This window comes from Aythya ferina (genome assembly GCF_964211825.1).
Source record: "Aythya ferina genome assembly, chromosome: W".
Classification (NCBI taxonomy): domain Eukaryota; kingdom Metazoa; phylum Chordata; class Aves; order Anseriformes; family Anatidae; genus Aythya; species Aythya ferina.
The window spans coordinates 5,788,758-5,810,193 of record NC_140313.1 but is presented as its reverse complement, the minus strand read 5'-3'; the positions used below and the strand labels follow the sequence as shown (position 1 = coordinate 5,810,193).

Below are 21,436 nucleotides of genomic sequence, written 5' to 3'. Positions count from 1 at the left end.
TCTGCTTCTCTCAGCTCGAGCTTCTCTCCAGCTCCAGTGGGCCTACTTCCAGTGACTTTCTGTACGAGCTTCTCTGAGCAGTTTGCTGAGTCTGGCCGAACCTATCTTCATGAGGCAATCAAAGTGCCTGTTCCCGTCCTGGTCTCCATTCTGCCAGCCTGTTCCTCTTCACTCCTTTTTCCTGCTTCTTTATTGACATATCTTCATCGTGTTGCCTTTTTTATCTTGAGGGCAGGCTCCCCTCTTATAGCCTTCTCTCCACAGCAGTTCTTTTCAAAACAACTTTTCATTGGTCAGACAACTTTGAATGTAACAACAACAGCAAACATCCAGAAACATCCATGACTTAATGGCTGGAGAACAAGAAACCAGCTGGGGAACAAGAAACCTGAGACTGCATGGGGTCTCCTGAATCACCCTTCTTTGTTCCCTCTAAACTCTTTTGTATTCCTGATGGCCTGGTCGTTAAGAGTCTAATGTTATCTGAACCACGGGGCTTTCCAACCCCCATGGCCACACTCCCAAATCTCCCCCTTCTTTATTAATATCAACCATTTTCTGGACACGAATTACCACTCCATATGTAACTTCATCAATAAAGAAGTAGAAAGAAGGAATGAAAAGGAACAGGCTAGCAGAACGGAGACCAGGACGGGAACAGGCACTTTGATTGCCTCATGAAGATAGGTTCGGCCAGACTCAACAAACTGCTCAGAGAAGCACTGGAAATAGGCGCACTGGAGCTGGAGAGAAGCTCGAGCTGAGAGAAGCGGACCTGCGCACACAACTGCCTCTCACTGGTAAGCAGTTGCGCATTATGGGGTGTCCTGGTTTCAGTTAAAACAGAATTAATTTTCTTCCTAGTAGCTGGTGGAATGCTGTGTTTTGGCTTAGGATGAGAAGAGTGCTGATAACACCCCGATGTTTTAATTGTTGCAGAGCAGTGCTTATACCAAGCCAAGGACACCTCAGACTTTTGCTCTGTCCTGCCAACAGGCAGGCCCCAAAAGACTGTCGTGGTTTAACCCGGCTGGCAGCTAAATACCACGCAGCCGTTCGCTCACCCTCCCCCCTCCCTCTCTGGGACGGGGGAGAGAAATGGAAAGTGAAGCCCGTGAGTTGAGATAAAGACAGTTTAATAAGACAGGAAAATAATAATAACAAAATAATAATAACAATAATAACAATAATGTTACAATGGTGATAATAGGAAAATAATAATAATATGTACAAACAAGTGATGCACAATGCAATTGCTCACCACCCGCTGACCGATGCCCAGCCTAACCCCGAGCAGTCCGGCCCCCTCCCCCCGGCTAGCCACCCCTATATATTGTTTAGCATGACGTCAGATGGTATGGAATATCCCTTGGCTAGTTTGGGTCACCTGCCCTGGGTCTGTCCCCTCCCAGCTCTTACTGCACCCCCAGCCTGCCTGTTGGCAGGACAGAGCAAAAGTCTGAGGTGTCCTTGGCTTGGTATAAGCACTGCTCTGCAACAATTAAAACATCGGGGTGTTATCAGCACTCTTCTCATCCTAAGCCAAAACACAGCATTCCACCAGCTACTAGGAAGAAAATTAATTCTGTTTTAACTGAAACCAGGACATGGGGAATCATACGTCCTTAGAAACAAAGACTGTCCTGTTAACCTTACAGCTTATTCTCCTTATTAACAATTGGACAGTTTATGAGCCTGAAATATGGGACCAAATTGAGGTCAAGGTGTGGGACTCTGCAACTAAAACCGACAAGGTTGCAGTGAGATTGCTCATCACCTGGCGAGCAGTCTGTGAGGCCTTAAAGAGCCATGTGGGGCCATAGTTAGAAACATGTGGCTTGCCAGATATTGAGGGAGTTGCGGGCTCATCCACCAATCCTTCTTCTACGCCATCGCCCCCGCTTCCGCTACAGCCATCGCAGGCCTTTGCTGTTATGCCCCCTGCTGACCTGGACGTGCCTTTTGACCCAGGACCTATTGGCCTTGAAAAGGAGCCGGATCTGTTTCCCTTTCATGCGGGAAGAATAGGATACATAAGGCCTGAAGGCCAAGTTGCTTGACAACTTAAAGAAAGACATATTGTTCCCATGACTACCCCTGGAATTCTCCGGAGTTTGTAATCAAGAAAACAAATGGAAAAATGTAGATAAACATCCCTATTAATCCATCCATGTACGTTCACACCCACACATAGAAAGAAGGCCATATATAACCTATAACCTTAAATCTGAGGAATAGCTTTTGGTGGGTTGGAGAGCTGTGTGTAGTGAGTGAAAGCTTTCCCTGTGGTAGGGAGCAGGATAAAAAAACGACCATAAGCTCCTGAGCTGTGGCAACTCTGCACCCCAGCACCACTGAGCGCTGTTTCTCCACCACCGTTTGGCAGGAAGTGAGAGCAAATTTTACCTGTTTAGGCTGCCTCTTGGTGCAGTGGGTGGCGTGTCTGCCCAGGACATCCTCCAAACCATGCAGGTAGGGGGATGCCAGCAGACTCTGGGACCCCAAATCCCCAGGGGCAGGCCCTTGCCTCCCCCCTCGTGGGGCTCCTGCCCGCCTGGCCCTGCCACACCACGTCCCATGTGGGGCTGGCTGGCCGCACTCGGCAGTGCCAGCTAATAACTTCTGAAGCTGAAAGCAAATTTGGCTCCATTTCCACGTAAGTCAGTCTTACTTACTATTCATCAGACCCCTATCCCCTGCCCTCCTTCCTTGGGCATAATTGGACTCGCAATATTTGCACATTATGGAGATATCTCACTTATTCGGAGCGTTGCAGAGTCAGGCTGTTGTGGTTTAACCCGGCTGGCAGCTAAACACCACACAGCCATTCGCTCATCCTCCCCCCTCCCTCTCTGGGATGGGGGAGAAAAACAGGAAAGTGAAGCCCGTGAGTTGAGATAAAGACAGTTTAATAAGACAGGAAAATAATAACAGTAATAATAATAACAATAATGATGATAGTAGTACTACTACTAATAATATGTACAAACAAGTGATGCACAATGCAATTGCTCACCACCCGCTGACCGATGCCCAGCCTAACCCCGAGCAGTCCTGCCCCCCTCCCCTGGCTAGCCACCCCTATATATTGTTTAGCATGACATCAGATGGTATGGAATACCCCTTGGCTAGTTTGGGTCACCTGTCCTGGGTCTGTCCCCTCCCAACTATTGCTGCACCCATAGCAGGCCCGTTGGCAGGACAGAGCAAGAAGCTGAGACGTCCTTGGCTTGGTGTAAGCACTGTTCTGCAACAATTAAAACATCGGGGTGTTATCAGCACTCTTCTCATCCTAAGCCAAAACACAGCGTTCCACCAGCTTCTAGGAAGAAAATTAGTTCTGTCCTAACTGAAACCAGGACACAGGCAAAGCAAGGAGTGTGCTCTCCCTGCCTGTGCTCTCTCTGTGTTGCACACAAATTGCTCCTCTTTCTTTATGGTGGAAAACAAAACAAAACCCCAAGCCCCAAACAAACACAAGGCGAGGATGCAAGTTTCATACCGCAAGTGAGCAGCATGGCACTATATCAAGCTGGATTTATGATATCCCAGAGTGTAGGACAATTCTTTAAAATGCACTCACAGTCAGGAAAGTGACTGTATAAAATACCATCTGGAGTTGTAGTGGGTTTATGTGGCAAGCTTTTGGTAGCAGGGGGGCCATAGGGGTGGTTTCTGTGAGAAGGATCTAGAAGCTGCCCCATGTTTGGTAAGGGCCCCACTGCTGACCAGAGCCGAGCCAATAAGCGATGTTGTTTTGCGCCTCTGTGAGAGCATATTTAAAACAGGGAAAAAAATGCTGCGCCACACAGCAGCTGGGAGAGTGAGAGGAGTGAGGAACAGCCTTGCAGGCACCAAGGTCAGTGAAGAAGGAGGGGGAGAGGTGCTCCAGGCGCCGGAGCAGAAGTCCCCTGCGGCCTGTGGTGAGGACCATGGTGAAGCAGGATGGCAGGATGTCCCCCTGCAGCCCATGGAGGAGACCACGGTGGAGCAGGTGGACCTGCACCGACGGAGGCTGCCGCCTGTGGAAGACCCCTGCCTGAGCAGATTCCAGGCCGGACCTGTAGCCCATGGAGACGAGCCCACGCAGGAGCAGGTGACCTGGCAGGAGCTGCTGCCCGTGGGGGACCCAGGCTGGAGCAGTTTTCTCCTGAGGGATGGACCCCGTGGTACGGACCCATATCTGGAGCAGTTCTGGAAGAGCTGCTGCCTGTGGGAAGCCCACACCGGATCAGTTCATCAAGAACTGTATCCCGTGGGTGGGACCCCACAGCACAGGGGACGAGAGTGACCAAGAAGGAGCTGCAGAGAAGAAGTGCTGTAGACTGACCATAACCCCCATTCCCCCGTTCCCCTGCGCCACTCGGGGGGAGGAGGTGGAAGAAGGTGGATGGGGGGGGGATTTGCTTTTGGTTTCTTTCCTTTGTTTCTCACTTCTCTAGCTTGTTAGTAATAAGCAATACATCTTACTATCTCCCTATGCCGAGTCTCTTTTGCCCGTTACAATAATTACTGCGTGATCTTCTCGTCCTTATCTCAACCTTTGAGCCCTTTTCATCATATTTTCTCCCCGTTCCTCTTTGAGGAGGGGTAGTGAGAGAGTGGCTGTGGTGGAGCTCGGCTGCCTACTCGAGCAGAACCACGACAGGGATTTCCATATTTTATTCTGTCTCTCGTAGTGTTTTCAGGTTGAGTTTGTTAAGTCAGAAAGATTTTTTTTCCCCTTGCAAGCCTAAGCTCTGCCATGCTCCCCTGAAGACGGGTTATGTTTTATCAAGCTCTTACAGCAGCTTATAGGAGAAAGATCCTGCCAAAAAAATGCAGTTTGATCGTTTTCACCCTTATATGTTGTGTCTGTCACCTTACAAAACATTGAATTTCTTTCAAAATGCAACGTGGGTCTAAATACACCGATATTCATTTGCACGTACTTCACTTGGGGAAAAATATTTTAAGCAAAGAGGTAGAGAAGTGGACTGATTTTGCAGATGTTTTACAGCTGAATCACATAAACCTAGCATTTTGATTTTTTTTTTTTTTTTATTACAGGAAACTAACACAGTATCTAAAAATATTTAAATCTGAAAACTGTTAAGATATATTACAGTCAAACTGAAATGTTTATTTTATTGTGCTGAGGAAACATACTGCCATTGTGCTAGTAGGACAAGATGATTTCATTTGGGTCAACATTTAAAAAACATTTTTGTTCAGTCCGAAAGAATAAAACCATGAAAAATTAATTGTTCTTTGCTAACTGTAATGCTCAAGTTTGGAAATGTGAGGAATGAGAAGGAATCAACAATGGAGCCTGGTGCAGCACAATGGAGAAAAAAATGTAATGTCTTAATTAAAATATATGAATGTAACTTTCGTTGCATAGAATTACCTATAGAATAGCTCGGATCACAGAATCACAGAATCACAGAATTGAAGGGGTTGGAAGGGACCTCTGTACTGGGTCTGGCTGGAATGTTAACTTTCCCGGCAGTAGCCCATACAGTGCCGTACTCTGTACTTGTAGCTGGAACAGCAGTGTTATCACACCAGTGTTGTGTCTACTGCTGAGCAGCAGTGGAACAGCATTGGGCCTTTCTCTAACCCTCCTAGGGGGTGGGCAAAAAAGTGAGGAGAGAAACATCACTAGGGCAGCTGACCTAAACCAATCAAAGGGATATTCCATACCATGTGGTGTCACACAGCAATAAAAGGTGGAAACAGGAAGAAGAGGGGAGGGGTGGGCTCTCGTTGAGAAGACGTCGGTCCTCCTCTCGAACACCGGCTGCGTGCGTTGAGGCCTTGCTTCAAGGACGTGGTCAATCATCGCTCATTTGTGGGAAGTAGAGAGTAATTTCTTTCCTCTGCACTTCCATATAGCTTTCATTTATTTTGTTTGTTTGTTTTCCTCCCTTTTTCCCCTTTCCCTTTTATTTCCCCTTAGTTAAATTGTTTAGTTCATGGTAGTCTTTATTTAATTATTATAATTATTTCCCTTTAATTAAATTATCCTTATCTCAACCCGTGAGTTGTTCTTTGCTTTACTTCTCCCCCTCCTTATCTAGAGGAGGGGGAGTGAGAGAGCGGTTGTGGGGTTTAGCTGCCCAGCACGGTAAAACCACCACAGTCCTTTTTGGCGCCCAACGTGGGGCTCGAAGGGTTGAGATAACAATAGAATTGATTAAACGCATACAACTAACACACTTGCTTGCTAGTAACCATGTTCCTTGCCCTGTTAATAATAATGGCTTTGTTCATATGTCATGCAATTCGTGTCATATTCTCCTTTCTCCTATATATCCGATCCGACAAAGTGCTACAATCTGTGTTCACTTTTTTTAATTCGTTGTGCTGCCAAGCACTGACCTTGGTTTTACTCTGGAATTCAGGCTCTGCTCTGTTATCATTTGGGTCCCATGGAAACTATCTTTCAGAGAATATTCAGAACTACACTGCCTTCCTTTTCTCATCTGGACACCAGTTTATTAATAATATCAGGAATGGTACCTTTCCCTTCTTTCACAGTGGGCTAATTACAACAGTTTGGGAGTATTTTGAAGATCCATCTGTAACCCATGTATTGCTATTTCTAATTCTGAATAACAGGTTTCATTTTCTCTCTAAGATTAGTCGATTGTTTAGAAAACTTATTTGGGAATCTGTCCCGAAACAGTCTCGTGGTGAGTGGCACGGTGTGTGGGATGATGTTGGCAGATACCTGTCACGAGTGTCTCCTCCAATAGTTTTGAACTTCACCCCTGAGCAAGTGCTAAATCCTAAAAACTTGGTAGAATGTTTGAGAGTTGTATGTCCTGATCCTGATAATGCCGGAGAACAACAGCTTGCAGCATTGTGCTGGGTCCTGGTTTATTCCTATCAAACACTGTTTAACATCATCCAGCAACTTAAAGAGAGGGAGGAAGTCTCTGAATCTGATGACCAAGTAACACATGCTGTGGCTGACCCAGAGGACCAACCAACTATGGTATCAGTCGCCCCCATAGTCAAGTCAAAACAATGGAAACGGAGGTCAGCTCGTTTAGTAAGGGAAGAAGGCTCTCCTAAGAAGGAGGGAGAAGGGGAATTGGCAGGCACCTCTAAAGCAGAGCCATCACAAAAACAGCAGGAAGATGAGACGGAAATCATAAAGGAATCAGAAATCACTCGATCCATATCCCTGAGTGAAATGCGAGAAATACGAAAGGATTATGGTCGACGCCCAGGTGAACACATCCTCACTTGGCTGCTCCGATGCTGGGATGCTGGGGCCAATAGCATACAATTAGAAGGCAATGAAGCCAAGCAGCTGGGATCCCTCTCTAGAGAAAGGGTAATCGACAAAGTAATTGGGAGAGGAGCACAGGCCCTCAGCCTCTGGAGACGACTCCTGGCAGCTATCAAAGAAAGATATCCCCATAAGGAAGATATTGTATATCACATAGGCAAGTGGACCTGTTGGGAATTGGCATAATTGTTCGATCTAAGCTTGCTTTAAGCAACCAGGGGTAGGCCTCAGAAATCTCAGGGCCTGCTGTAGCTGAGCAAACCAAGCTGCCAGAGTAACTGTGAGAAGCTCCCACTGCAATGACTCCCACATCACCCAATTAAGGAACTCAGAAAATATTGTTACCAGCAGCTGGCCTCAAGGACTAGGTCTACGTGACCGCTAATCACAAAGGGGGTTGTTTTCCTAACTTCTAATCAAAAGGGGGGTTCTTTTCTTGCAGGTGGTGTTATTTTCTTAACGGTTTGTCTGAGTGCTTTTGACCAATAATCTTGTGTGAAACACTGTCCACCCCTGTAAAATTCACTATAAAAGTTGGGCTATACGGGCAATAAAATGGAAGCATGATCTGACTCGGCTGGTGTCTGTCGTGCTTTCGTCCGTGCTTCGCAACAAATGGCGCCCGAACAGGCTGAGACCTGAACTGGACCTGAACAGGACATCGCAGCGGGAGACCTGAACAGGGCCTGAACAGGACATCGCAGCGGGACAGACATCGCACCGGAGCAGGACATCGCAGCACCGGAGCAGACATCGCAGCCGAGCACGGACATCGGCGCGGCGCCGGGACCAGTGCCGCCGGGGACCAGCGGCGCCGCGACATCACAGCGCCGAGACTGAGACATCGGAGCGGCGCGGGACATCGGACTGGACATCAGAGCGGACATCGCACCGGCGCTGCACCTGACCAGACACCGAGCCGCAAACACTGTACAAAGGACTCACGGTAAGACACGGGGAAAGGAAACCGTGGGGAGCGTGGGGAAAGATCCGCGGGGAAGCGCGGGAAACGGAACCGCGCAGGGACGCGGGAAAAGGAGCCGCGGAAAACGCGGGACATTGAAATAATCACGGTGCGATGCGGGACATCCGAGATGGAGTTGCTACGGGAGACCAGAGGCGTCAGTGGACAACGGTAGTCGACTCTCACCGTGTGGCGAGTCGGCACAGAGCAGAGGGACGGACATCAGGACCCTGCAGCCTGTCTGACGTAACCATGGAGGCAGCAGCGGCTGTGCAGCTTCTCTCTAGCATTCCTTTTCTAAGAGGTTTACCTTGCAATGCAAAAAAGACTATTCGTCCCCAGATCGGTGTTATAACTATGTTTCTGGATAACATTCCGTGGGGTTGCCACATTCTACAGACTATTAATGACGAATTAGCTCTATTGCGGGGCAGGAGTGCAGAGACGCAGATTACACTGCCAAATGACCACCGGCAGGCTGTTTCACAAACAGCTTCTAAGGTTGCAGCTGGCACTGCCTGCAGCCGTATAGCAGACGTTACACTCTCTTTCCTAACTAGTAATCATGTGTCTCATCCATTTGTGGTGAATGGTCAGTGGCAAAAAGAAAAGGGGGAGAGTAAGAGGCAAAAATTACAAAAAGACTCAATATGATATCAATCCTTTTAATCAATAGTTCACTGATTTGTTTGAAACAATGCACAGATGGTTACTGGGATTAGTCAAAGGGGGATTAAGGATTCTGTTCATTGTGGTGTCAATCATCATTACACATAGTATTATGTTAAATGTGGTTAAAGGGTTACTTGCAAAATGTTATAGGGATTTTGAAGTGGTGCCGGGAACAGGTACCCAGTGGATCACTGCAAAGTGGACTGAAGCAGTTTTAGAATCTGCACACGCTGAAGACGACCATGAAGAGGTTCCTGATAATCATTCTGACAATGACGTGGGCTGTGACACCCTTTGATCACCATCAAGTGATTAGGTTTAAGTGTGTTACTATTAGATTGTGTTACCATTAAGTGCTTACAGTAATTGTAGTGTTATTAGGGTTAAGTTATATAGTTGTGTTATGTTATGTATTTGACATCTGCTGTAAAACCAAGTACTGCTTGTACAAAAAGAAAACGGGGGAATTGTTGGGAATTGGCATAATTGTTCGATCTAAGCTTGCTTTAAGCAACCAGGGGTAGGCCTCAGAAATCTCAGGGCCTGCTGTAGCTGAGCAAACCAAGCTGCCAGAGTAACTGTGAGAAGCTCCCACTGCAATGACTCCCACATCACCCAATTAAGGAACTCAGAAAATATTGTTACCAGCAGCTGGCCTCAAGGACTAGGTCTACGTGACCGCTAATCACAAAGGGGGTTGTTTTCCTAACTTCTAATCAAAAGGGGGGTTCTTTTCTTGCAGGTGGTGTTATTTTCTTAACGGTTTGTCTGAGTGCTTTTGACCAATAATCTTGTGTGAAACACTGTCCACCCCTGTAAAATTCACTATAAAAGTTGGGCTATACGGGCAATAAAATGGAAGCATGATCTGACTCGGCTGGTGTCTGTCGTGCTTTCGTCCGTGCTTCGCAACATGGACCACTGTGGATAAAGGTCTCCAACATCTGCGGGAATTAGCTGTGCGGGAGATGATTTATAGTGATTTGGACAATGCCCAGACACCTCAAGACCCCGATGGAGTCCAGTGCACAACATCCATGTGGCGTAAATTGGTGCGGAGTGCACCATCAGCACATGCCAGTACCCTGGCAGCAATTCCCTGGGACGAGGGGATGGGACCAACAATGTATGATGTGTCCTGCCAGCTTCAACAATATGAAGACAATCTCTCTGCTCCGCTACAGTCCTGTGTCTCAGCTGTGGAGAAACTGTCTAAAGGACTTGACAAGCTCGTGGAGAAAGTATATTCCCCCTCATCTAGACAGAGTGATACTTCAGCCACTAAGAATCAGCATTCGCCTGCTCAAGAGAGAGAGTACCCAAGACATACACCACGTGGCACCTTGTGGTTTTATCTGCGTGACCAGGGGGAAGATATGAGGAAATGGGATGGTGTACCTACTTCAACCCTAGCTGCTCGGGTACGTGAACTGAAAGGAAATACAGCAGCAAGAAGAGGGGCTCCTAAGAGAAATGCTGCTCCAGTTTCTATTGGGCAGTACCCCAGAGGCAGTAGAAGAGCTGATGTTATTCTTGACCACGATGAAGGGACCTCTACCTCTCATTTGCCAGAATTTGTGCATTTGCAAGAATTAAGTGGCAGACGCTCCAGCCAGGACTAGAGGGGCCCTGCCTCTGGCCAGGTAGAGGAGAGGGATAACTGGATTTATTGGACTGTGTGGATCCGATGGCCTGGAACATCAGAACCACAGGAATACAAAGCTTTAGTGGACACTGGCGCACAATGTACCTTAATGCCATCAGGCTACCAAGGGACAGAACTCACCTGTATCTCTGGAGTGACAGGGGGATCCCAACAACTATCTGTACTGGAAGCTGAAGTGAGTCTAACTGGGAATGAGTGGCAAAAGCATCCCATTGTGACTGGCCCAGAGGCTCCGTGTATCCTTGGTATTGACTATCTCAAGAGAGGGTACTTCAAGGATCCAAAAGGATACCGGTGGGCTTTTGGCATAGCTGCTTTGAGCACAGAGAAGATTAGGCAGCTGTCTACCCTGCCTGGCCTTTCAGAAGACCCTTCTGTTGTAGGATTGCTGAAGGTTGAAGAACAACAGGTACCAATTGCTACTACAACAGTGCACCGACGGCAATATCGCACCAACCGAGACTCCCTGATTCCCATCCATGAGTTGGTTCACCGACTGGAGAGTCAGGGAGTAATCAGCAAGACTCGCTCACCCTTTAATAGAAGTGGATCGAGCTTCGAAAATTGAAGTGGCTCAGGTGGACCTAGACTGGGAACGTAAGGGTGAGCTGTTTGTAGCTCGATGGGCCCATGAAACATCAGGACATCTGGGGAGAGATGCCACTTACAGATGGGCTCGTGATCGAGGGGTGGACTTGACCATTGAGGCCATCACACAGGTTACCCATGAGTGTGAGACCTGTGCTGCAATCAAGAAAGCCATGAAGGTAAAATCTCCCTGGAACAGGGGGAGATGGTTAGGGTTTCAATATGGTGAGGCCTGGCAAATTGACTATATCGGACCACTCCCAAAAACTCGCCAAGGCAAACGGTACATACTCACCATGGTAGAAGCAACTACTGGGTGGCTGGAATCATACCCTGTAAACCATGCCACAGCCCGAAACACTATCTTGGGCCTGGAAAGACAAGTATTGTGGCGTCATGGTACACCAGAGAGAATTGAGTCTGACAATGGGAGTCATTTCCGAAACAATTTGATCACTTCCTGGGCAAAGAGGCATGGTATTGAGTGGGTGTACCACATCCCTTACCACCCACAAGCCTCTGGGAAGGTTGAGAGGTACAATGGACTGTTAAAGACTATGTTACGAGCATTAGGTGCTGGGACGTGGAAACAATGGGACACAAATCTACCAGCAATAAAAGGTGGAAACAGGAAGAAGAGGGGAGGTGTGGGCTCTCTTTGGGAAAACGTCGATCCTCCTCCCGAACACCGGCTACGTGCGTTGAGGCCCTGCTTCAAGGACGTGGTCAATCATCGCTCATTTGTGGGAAGTAGAGAGTAATTTCTTTCCTCTGCACTTCCACATAGCCTTCATTTATTTTGTTTGTTTTCCTCCCTTCTTTTTATTTTCCCTTTCCCCCTCCCTTTTCCCCTTTCCCTTTTTATTTCCCCTTAGTTAAATTGTTTAGTTCATAATAATCTTTATTTAATTATTATTATTTTTTCCCTTTAATTCAGTTATCCTTATCTCAACCCGTGAGTTGTTCTTTGCTTTACTTCTCCCTCTCCTCATCTAAAAAGAGGGGGAGTGAGAGAGCGGTTGTGGGGTTTAGCTGCCCAGAACGGTAAAACCACCACATTGGTAGAGTCCCTTGGGAGGTGGTTCTGAAGGGCAGAGGAGTCCAGGAAGGCTGGGCGCTCTTCAAGGAGGAAATCTTAATGGCACAGGAGCGGTCCATCCCCACGTGCCCAAAGACGAGTCGGCGTGGAAGAAGATAATTACAAAATAAAAATGACTCCACAGTTTCAAGACAGGAAGTATTGGGGAAATGTCAGTATCAAATTACTTTTTGTTTTGAAATTAAAGTTCATACCTAAAGGACGAATAAGCAAAGTAAGATAAAAATCAAATTAAACAGTTTAAGATCGTGATCTTGAAATATACCTAGCTGATATAATCTAATTTTCTCAAAAAAAAAAAATTCTCTGCCACATTTTTCCCAGTTCCATGTTCTATCCATCACATCAGAAAATATTATATAAAAGCAGTCTCAAAAAACTCTTTTCCAATGAGAAGAAAATTCCTGTACAGCTCTAATGTGCCACTGCCCAGTTTTGGATATATAATTAGGACAACATTATTTAGCCATTCCACTTGTAATGAAGAGTCTCCTTGAGCTCAGTGGTAGGGGGTAGCATCTGTGCCATAAGAAAACCTATTTTTGAGCCTCCTCATCACTGAAATTCTAAGTGGCCGCAGAAAGCTGCATAACAAACACCACGAAGTCACAGACGCTGATGGTTCTGTTACAAAAGCATTTGCTGCTAGGAATATGAACTGCACTGTTACTATTTCTAACTGCAGCACAGTTCCTAAAATGTTTTCCCTAGAGACATGCAAACCTGTTGTTGCAAGAAAATGAATGGAAACTAGGTTTCTTAGGTGTTGGGCTTTTTTTTTCTCCTGATCAAGAGACACGGGGTTGAAACTTGGCTCCTGTATGTTAGAACCTTGTGAGTTTGATAATAAAAACAAATGGTTTTAGATCTGAGCAAACCCTTTATTAGTTGTAGGGCAGGATTCAGAATTTCATTTCTAATTGGACAAAACTCTGCTGGTGAAACCCAACATTATTATGAGTCAGAGTAAACAGGGATATGTGTTGTGTTTTTTGTTTTTTCACCTATGACCCTGTCCAAAACTGGAACATAGCCTCCTCTGAAGAGAATCCCTAGAGATTCACAGTCCCTGCTAACCCTTCAGCCCCTCATTCCTCACAAAATAGGTGTCATAGATAATTTCTGAAACTCAGACTACAAATGGGAACTGAGAAAGCACATTTCCTAGAGGCAGGAATAAATGATTCCCCTGACATCTCTTTCTCCTACAGGGCATTCCACCACCTATTGTCCACTCCGTATGCTTCCTTCTCCCTGGCAATACCCCCAAGAGATGGCTGGTGTCCCACAAAATAAGCAAATAAGCTAGAGAATGCATCTTTAATTGGGTCCAGAAGAAATTTTATTATCCTGTAGCTAGCTTCTTTGTTTTTTTTTTTTTTTTTTGGTTGGTTGTTTTTTTTTGTTTTGTTTTGTTTTGTTTTTGTTTTTGTTTTTTTCTATAACAAATTATCCTAATGATCTGACCCAGGATCAGATGTTAATTGCAATGGAAAGTAATCAATTTCCTTTACTGAGCGTGAACTCATTTGCAAGGTTAGTCAGTGAGCAGATATGGAGTTCTTAATGAGGCAATAACCTAGCAGACTTTCTGGGTTCCTTGTGTTGATTCCCAGTTTACTGCATTGCACCCATTTTTACCCTACCCATCTTCAGCCAGGCCACCCTATTAAAAAAGTAGCAAGGAAAAAAAAATATTGTCACCCACCTGTAATCACCTGGTAAAGGACAAAAAGAAATAATAATGCAACAACCACAGCCATCTGAGAGCGGTAGATTCTGAAAGACAAAATCACCCTCTGTATATATATAAAAATAAAAATAATAAATATGTAAATCACACAGGATATTATGGCTAATGTCATGTTGTTTAATAGAGGGTATTATTATAAATATGGGAGATGCTCAAACAACAAATTAAGCCTGCAGTATTCCAAGAAAAAGCTCAGAGGACGCAACCTAAATTCTAACTTGGCTGCTGTCTTCAGTGCTTCTGTGCTTTCATCTGGGTTTTATATCACCGCCGAGCACAGCATTAAGAGGGAAAGGTTGGGCCATCCAGAGTGATAAAAACATAAAGAGGGGAGGGCGGGAGCAAAAGGAGGTATTTAATCTTCCAGTGAACATCTCAAAAGATAGTTTTGTAAGAAAAAGTGTTTTCACTAGGTTGGATGGGGAGAGCACTTTCCATCCTGGGGAGGACAGGGGGAGGAAGGTAATCTGTTCAGTAACCACCAGGATAGCTGTACCAGTGCAACCTCTCGTGTATTTGCACCAGTGGAGCTGAAAATTGGAGTAAATACCATTGCTGTAAAGAGCAGTTTAGCCTGCCTACCTAGGGGTTGCTGTGGGGAAACCTGCCACTGTTTCTGGTAAATTTCTAGTCAAATTCTGGCTCTGTCAAACAACCTTTTTCTTCTTTTCTTCTTTAATAGAGGATATGTTTCCCCTCCAACTCCCTCTCAGTTCCTAATGCTAAAGCAAACCGTGCTGCTTTTCAGCCCAATTCTTAGCTTACAAAATCCCATAACCACCATTTTATAGATGAAAAGGGACCATAAATCTAAATCAAGGCCTCTTCCAACCAAATTTGCTTTTAAAATATTTAAGAATTAGCCCCACTGCAACAAGATTAAACCTCATATCTCTGTTAATTAGGAAACACTAGATAAGAAATCAAATAGTTGTTTCTCATGGGGTGGTGTTCTTCCACAAAATCCTCCCCGGTATACCATGTCAGAATAATCTCTATCCCAAGGATACCTCTGGACATGAAGAAGAAAAGGATGCTACCAGGTGAGAGATAATAATTCCTATGACTGTCACTCCTTTTCAGAAGATGTCTCAAATCTCCAGTCCCAACAAATGATGCTGGTGTCGTGGTTCCGCTCGAGTAGGCAGCCGAGCTCCACCACAGCCACTCTCTCACTACCCCTCCTCAAAGAGGAACGGGGAGAAAATATGATGAAAAGGGCTCAAAGGTTGAGATAAGGACGAGAAGATCACGCAGTAATTATTGTAACGGGCAAAAGAGACTCGGCATAGGGAGATAGTAAGATGTATTGCTTATTACTAACAAGCTAGAGAAGTGAGAAACAAAGGAAAGAAACCAAAAGCAAATCCCCCCCCCCATCCACCTTCTTCCACCTCCTCCCCCCGAGTGGCGCAGGGGAACGGGGGAATGGGGGTTATGGTCAGCCTACAGCGCTTCTTCTCTGCCTCTCCTTCTTGGTCACTCTCATACCCTGTGCTGTGGGGTCCCACCCACGGGATACAGTTCTTGATGAACTGATCCGGTGTGGGCTTCCCACAGGCAGCAGCTCTTCCAGAACTGCTCCAGATATGGGTTCGTACCACGGGGTCCATCCCTCAGGAGAAAACTGCTCCAGCCTGGGTCCCCCAAGGGCAGCAGCTCCTGCCAGATCACCTGCTCCTGCGTGGTCTCCTCTCCACGGGCTACAGGTCTGGCCCGGAATCTGCTCTGGCAGGGATCTTCCACAGGCGGCAGCCTCCGTCGGTGCAGGTCCACCTGCTCCACCGTGGTCTCCTCCACGGGCTGCAGGGGGACATCCTGCTTCACCATGGTCCTCACCACAGGCCGCAGGGGACTTCTGCTCCGGCGCCTGGAGCACCTCTCCCCCTCCTTCTTCACTGACCTTGGTGCCTGCAAGGCTGTTCCTCACTCCTCTCACTCTCCCAGCTGCTGTGTGGCGCAGCATTTTTTTTCCCTGTCTTAAATATGCTCTCACAGAGGCGCAAAACAACATCGCTTATTGGCTCGGCTCTGGTCAGCAGTGGGGCCCTTACCAAACATGGGGCAGCTTCTAGATCCTTCTCACAGAAACCACCCCTATGGCCCCCCTGCTACCAAAACCTTGCCACGTAAACCCACTACAGCTGGGAATTCACATTTTTGGGCCTGGCAATGCCACTCCAGGGAGGTGCACAACTCAGGTGAACCCAGGCACGAGGACGATGTGCTGGGGAAGTGATGGAGGCAGGCAAGTGAGAGGAATCTAAGGGAGCAAGGATTAATTAAAGATGAGGAGGGGAAAAAAAATCCATCTACATAACATATTTTTATTCATATATATATATAATATAATATAGTATATTAATATTATTTTTCTATTTATTATTTATTATTAATATTATGTGTTATATATATTATATATATTATATATATTCATATATATTATAGCAGTTAATTGCAAAACTGAAATCTCAATGGCCCCCAATGGAGCTACATAAAGCACAAGTAATTTTCAGTGCATTCAGCTAGAAAGGGGTATTGGGAGGTGCATTCTGCATCTGTCTACATTAATAAATTGTGGTTCAGTAAGAGACTTTCTCAGTGACAAGGTCACCTCCATGTTGTGCTTATATTAGAACCCCTTTCAAAGTCCACACGACAGGTTGTTTTTCTAGGTCAAGCACAGTGTTCGACGAAGCCTGGCAGCTTCCCAATTTGTTTGAGGTGAATACGAATCCTGGAGGTGAGGGGGGTGCCCACGGCTGAGGAGGAAAGCGTGCGTCTCCTTGTCATCCCTCATGTACGTTCGGGGGCAAAATCCGAGCAGGGGATTGAGTGTGTGGCAGCTTCCCCACCAAACTGAGATAATTGGGAGGGATGTTTAAGGAAGAATATGCATCATCATGGTGCTGTCTGAGGAGAGCAAGCGTGCATCAGCTTTGCTCATGGAAAAGAAGCTGCAAATTTTGCTGTATGCCCTCGAGTTAGCTCCACCGCATTAAACTTGCTTTATAAAAGTCCTTTCCTAACCATTGCTCGAGCTCTCGCCTGGCCCATTTTTACATGTAAAGTGGAAATCAGAGGATCACGTCACCAAATTTGGGAGAAGATAGACTTGAAAGCTGCTCTTGGTGTCGGGCAGCTTCAGCTGAAGACAGTGCCGGCCCCAGCAGCCCGGCCCTTGGGCCTCTCTCGCCACCCCCTTCCAGCAGCAGGGACAGAAGGGCTGCTCCAGCAAAACGTGGTAATGGCACAGTGAGGACCTCAAACCTCTTCACATGCCGCTTGGTCTTATCTGCTCCCAGCTCTGCAAGCACAAAGCCCATTCATCTGCCTGTCAGGCACCAGCCCAGATATCTGTATGAGTAATCATTGCAGATCCCAAACGGTGCATGTGACTGAGATGCTACTTTCTCCCTTGCTTCTCCTTTCCCAAATAACAATGACATGGCTGCTATTTTCACCTGTTTACCGGAAGAGACATCCAAAAGCACTTTCCTGTCTACTTATCACCTCTCCTTTCTGCTCAGAGCCTTTCTGCACACCAAGAAGGAAGCTCTGGTGGCTGGGCATTCAGTGCATACACCCTCACTTTCCTGAGGTTGCTTACAAAATCTTTTCAGCGGAGGATGGTGAATGTTACCAGGGAACGTACTCAGTCATTAAAACAAAGCTGCAAAGAAACTGCAGGAGATATCACGGGCTTACAACCTGTGCCACGAACCAGAGACCCCCCACAAACACATTTTCTTGCTCCACAAAGCCAGCCGGCCAGCCTCGTTAGCCCAGCTTGCGGCAGGGCTCGGAAGAGGGGCTCAGGGCAAGGTGTGGGACAACGTGGGCGGCCAGCAGATGGGATCAACCACCAAGGTGATGTGAGCATGGGCAGGAGGAGAGGTGGGCCTGGAGACCACCACAGTGCTGGGCCTGGCCACCCGCTCCCATGGTGGCCGATGTGTCAGTGTCCCCACAGGGGCAGCCCCATGCACAGCACTCAGCCCATTGGGCAATGCTGCATGTGGGGTAAAAGAAACTTCTTCCTGACCCCTGCAGGCAATCAGTTTACGCCCTGAAGCATGAGATTTGATTAGACTCATTATCTCAGCTTACATAACTGTAAACGTTATTAATGGCAATAAAATTATCTAGCCTGTTTTAATAATATAGCCACAGTATTTTTCTCAATGACCTCTCGTGGCTGTAAATCCCACAGGGGACTGGAAAATGGCATAGTGGTTCTTTTTATTTATTCTAAATTTGCCAGCCGTTAATTTCACCAAGTCACCCCTTGTTCTCCCATTATGGGATGGAGTGAGAAGAAGCAGATTAGGTCTGAGCACACCTTTCCTAATACCAGATGCAAACATCTCCAAGTCGGATCAACAAGTTTGGGAGTAGACACCACCAGGCCTTCAGGCCTTGGGATTCACCCTCTCTCCCTAGCTGTCAACTAACATATTCCCGTGATATCATGGGACCAGGCCTATGCTCTTTAAAACCCACCATGCAGTTAAGGAGATTAAGTACATTAGAATTGAACTCATCATTGCTTGAAGCCTAAGCAAGAGTTTGGGCTTCCAAGTATCCCAGAGTGGCACAACTGCTCTGATCTCTGCAGAGAGGTCTTGCAAGAGCTGGAGATGGCCACAAGCTCCTCTAAAGAGAGCTATGAGAGGTAAAGGAAGCTTCTGTCTAATCTTATGCAAAGAAGAGGCTGGGTACATCAGACAAGGAATGAGAGAACAAACTATTTCTAGTTTTGCCTGCAGCATATTGCACCTACCAATGCAATTTTTATGGAAATGCTGTGAATCCACTCCTGTATCCATGTTTTTTAATACACTGTTTTGTGTTTGAACACAAAGTTAGGGGTGATTTGAAGAGCAGAGGAGTAATGAGGAATTACTACTTTACTGTGCTTTTGCACATGGTGCTGTGCTGCATTCTCACAGGATGTGGAAGGAAGCACAACTCAGCCTTTTCTTGTAAAAATACAGTGATATAATTTATGTTTAGCTTTTTTTTTTTTTTTTTTAAGTAGTTTTTGCCTGCTGGGTAAAAATACCCAATGAAAACATTTGCTCACTGTCACAAATGAGGCTGTCCTTAAATGACTAAACCAAAATGAGCCTGGTTAATAGTAGAAGGTCAACATGGGGGTTGGTTGGCCTACTGTAATACATGCCTCAGATTAAACTTTGATTTATGCCACACATGGCCAAGCCCTTCCATTTCTTGTTTCTCCATTTTATGTTCTTCAAATGGTAGTAGAGATATTATGAATCAAACAAGAAATTGGGGTATAGAATTGCACTGGTTTGTAGGAAAGAGGGTAATTCTTCAGAGGCCTTGTCGGGGCAGGTAAAGGGCACCAGCCAGCGTGGCAGGCTGGTTATCTGTTATCTTTTTTTCAGATGCGGGGGGGAGGAGAGCGATGCTTGACTGTTATCCCCTTTCCTCTTCCTCACCTCCGACCTTTCTCCTAAATATTTCCAGAGGGTCTACGCAGAGCCCCAGTTGTTATGATGCAACTTCAGTTTTGATAGCTCACTGTTAGTGGCCGAGACTTTATCTGTATCTCAGTTGTATAAGGCTCAGCGTTGCCATTACAAAATCATGAGTGAACAACGGTTAATCTTTATAAAGAACTAGGCTGTTAAAATGAAAATCCCAAGCCATCCCAAAATGCTTTCAAACTGCAGCAAAACCTCTGGTTCTGAATTCCAGGAGCAAAATGATTTTTCCCCCCCAAGAGTTCCCATAGATACACAGTGATTGAAATTGAAATCTGGAGTTTGATCCTATAAAATTGTAAAATGTTACATAAAACCAAATCATTCTGCAGACTCCATCAAAAAATGCCAGCATCCATGTTTGAGGCATCTACGTTATAGTACTGCATGGAAACACATTATAAACTATGTCTACATAGTTAAATTTCATATTCATTCCCCTGTCATACAGGTTGGTTAAGAAGTTCTCTTTTCCCCTCCAACCCCATTTCTGATGAAAGCTTTATAAATTAACAGGAAAAAAGCTGAAACCCTCCAAAATGTCTCAGGTGACCCCCAAAGATGACAAAGCTCCATCTCTCTGCCTCTAAATTCCCCCTCCGAAACATCAAACACATTTCTAATAGGGAAATATTATGTTTAATAATATGTTTATATTAACTATGGTTTTCTAGTACACAATATTATTATTTTTAGCAAGAACTGTAGTAGAGTAAGGATTGCCCTACAAAGCTAAGCAAGATCTGTAAAATAATAATCAGCAAATCAAGACAGAACTTTGCCGTATTATCTACAGAGATCCTTTGAATCTCATTTGTGTAGTAAAGCAGAGAATTCCTTCCTTTATGTGCATAAAAAGCACATTCAATCTGAAGACAGCAACACAGAGTATTTTCCTTAAAGCTGAAAAAGACCCATGCAGGCCATGAAGAAGCAGTAAAGACCTTAGCTCTTCTTGTTTGACTGTTTAATATTCTTCAAAACCCAACCATCCAAACCACAAACCTCCTTGTTTAAGCGCTGGCATCACAAACACAACCTTGGACTCGGGTGTGGCTGAAGCAACACAAAAAATCTAGCTGTGTCCTTTTGTCCCCCTCCATCCTACAAAACAAGGGATTCCTCCAGTCTGCCATACCTCCCAGTAATAGTTTAGATGATATTGTTAAACAAATGTCAGACTACAGAATATTTGATTCAGTCTCCCATAGATATGTTGGACCAAAAAAGGTCAACAGCAATTCACTGACGTTTACGGAAGAAAAGTTTGTAATAATATACAATAAATGTATAAACTGACCATCACAATGCAATCATGTAGCTATGTAGATGACTGTTTTTTTTTTTTTCTTTCCTATAGTCGGATATTTTAAGGAAAATATTCTTCTGGTGAGGCTTCTGCACTTTTAGCCTGGTGAGGCTGACATTTTATTCCACTACAGCCCAGCTAGTGATCCTTAGGAGTGCTCTACCAGGCCAGTTGTTGCAGAGGTTATCCTCTACTAATCCCCCCCCCCCCATACTGAATTAAATTCATACTGCACCTTCAATTACAATTAAATGGGAGATGGCAAGAAAACAAGGGGAACCTATTCCACAAAAAACAACCAAAGACTCATTTTAAATCTCACAAACCAGACACACTGCCTTTACAGGAGTGATAAGTGATCCCCAGTCAAGTTTCTGCTGATGTGTTTTGACAAAATTCCTTTCTTCAGATATTTTGCTGATCCTAGAGTGTGCAAGATTAGAGCCCCGCTGTTTTATGCACTGTACAAGCTCCTAGTAAGGAACAGTGATTGATCCCTAGAGGACTTAAAACAGGTATGACAGAGAGCAGGAACAGTAATGAAAGCAAAGAGAAAAGTTGAAGGGCACCATTGCAAGAGGGGACTTAGC

At 45.6% G+C, this 21,436-nt stretch overlaps 1 long non-coding RNA gene across 1 annotated transcript in view; it reads right to left on the bottom strand.

Annotated features, from left to right (window-relative positions):
* LOC311426410 overlaps nt 1-21,436 on the bottom strand; it is a 274,512-nt gene that overhangs the window by 183,146 nt on the left and 69,930 nt on the right. The window lies entirely within an intron of this gene.